General features: G+C 35.6%; 1 pseudogene; it reads left to right on the top strand.

Annotated features, from left to right (window-relative positions):
• Positions 1–572: 572 nt before the first annotated feature.
• Positions 573–1,519, top strand: LOC147343304 (olfactory receptor 5W2-like; annotated as a pseudogene).
• Positions 1,520–1,959: the final 440 nt, after the last annotated feature.

The following is a 1,959-nucleotide window of genomic DNA, read 5'->3' as shown; positions in this document are numbered from 1 at the left end:
AATTCATGTCTTAGCAAATACTGAACATAACATAAACTAAAACAAGTAATATAATTATTTTTATTAATAGTCATTTATATACTCACTGTTCTGGAACTGAGTCAAATTCTCTGAAACCAATAATGCTTTTTTGAGAAACATAAAAATTGTTATTGTTTTTTTTGTATCTAAGTGACTATTTTCAGCCCTCATAAATGCTCAGTCCTATGTCTTACAGTCTGGCCTCTCTAACAGTGGTGTCTTCTAGGTTTTTCTCAAGATGTAAGGAGTTAAATTTCTCTAAATCTATTCCCTGGGATGAAGAAACTAACCCTCAGAGAAGAGCTTGTAGAAAGTAACAAATCTTATGAATGACATCTAGATTTGCATCCAATTTCTCAAAGGTCTTTCTCAGATACTTTATTATTGCAGAATAGATAGCTATGCCTCTTTAAAGACTGGGTGCATGACTGAATAATTTTCTAAGTATAAAAAGACAGTTTTGGAAAAATATATTCTGTCTTATGACATTTTGTAGATGCTAAAAAGTGTTACACATGCAAGTGTACATTTCTTGATCATTTTCTCAAAAGTTTACATCAGAAAGAAGGATGGATAGAGGGAATTGCTCCTTCATGACTGAATTCATTTTCTTGGGAATTACTGATAATGCTGTGAACAAAGTGATCCTATTTACCATATTTCTCCTTGTTTATCTCATTATTCTTCTGGCAAACCTTGGAATGATAACCCTGATCAGAATGGATCCCCAGCTGCACACACCCATGTACTTTTTCCTCAGTCACCTCTCCTTCAGTGACCTCAGCATTTCCACAGCAGTTGGCCCCAAGATGCTGGTGGACCTATTTGCTAAGAACAAATCAATTCCCTTCTATGGCTGTGCTCTGCAATTACTGGTGCTCTATACCTTTATAGATTGTGAGTGTCTCCTGCTGGCATTGATGGCCTATGACTGGTACAAAGCCATCAGCAGCCCCTTGCTCTATGCGGTCAGCATGTCCAGCGGGGTGTGCTCCCTGCTCGTGGCTGGGGTTTACTTGGTGGGAATGGCAGATGCTCTGATACACACGACATTAGCATTCCGCTTATGCTTCTGTGGGTCAAATGAGATTAACCACTTTTTTTGTGATGTTGCTCCTCTCCTATTGCTGTCTTGCTCAGATACACAGGTCAATGAGTTACTAATATTTACTGCTTTTGGCTTCATTGAACTGAGTACAATTTCAGGAGTCCTTGTCTCTTATTGTTATATCATCCTATCAGTCTTGAAGACCACTCTGCCAAAGGGGGGTTCAAAGCTTTCTCTACCTGCATCTCTCACCTAACTTCTGTGGCCATTTTCCAGGGACTAATGCTCTTCATGTATTTCAGGCCGAGTTCTTCCTACTCTCTAGATGAAGACAAAATTACCTCTTTGTTTTATACCCTTGTGATTCCCATGTTAAACCCTCTGATTTATAGCCTAAGGAATAAGGATGTGAAACAGACCCTGAAAAAATTGAAGAATAAATGGTTTTAAAAATTTATATTTTTATATGTGCACATATACACATCCATACATATATGGTGATTGATGGTTTATTAAAATTAAATGGTAGGTTACATGAGAAATATAATTTCTATTGAAGTGTATTGCTATTTCCCCCACCTGTCATGCTTCTTTTTATTTCCAGAATTTGTATATGGCATTAGTTTCTGGGAAAATTTTTTCTGACTTTTTCAATATGTTAGTTTTTGTTCAGTTTTTTTCAAGCACTATTACACTAAGATTTATAGTGCGTTTTATTCATTGATCTTTGTGCTTTTCAGTTCTTTATGTACTACAACATATCTTGTAGTTTAAATACTACTAAATATAAGCTAGTATTAATAATGTATTAACTGAACAGTCAAGTAATTCATAATAAGCCTGAAATTCATCATGAGATAACACATAGTGGTCTATTATTCAAGATTAAA

Source organism: Bos grunniens, chromosome 28, assembly GCF_055505025.1.
Source record: "Bos grunniens cultivar Pamir isolate PY7600 chromosome 28, Bosgru_T2T1.0, whole genome shotgun sequence".
In the NCBI taxonomy this organism is placed as follows: Eukaryota; Metazoa; Chordata; class Mammalia; order Artiodactyla; family Bovidae; genus Bos; species Bos grunniens.
This window is presented reverse-complemented; position numbering and strand designations above follow the sequence as displayed.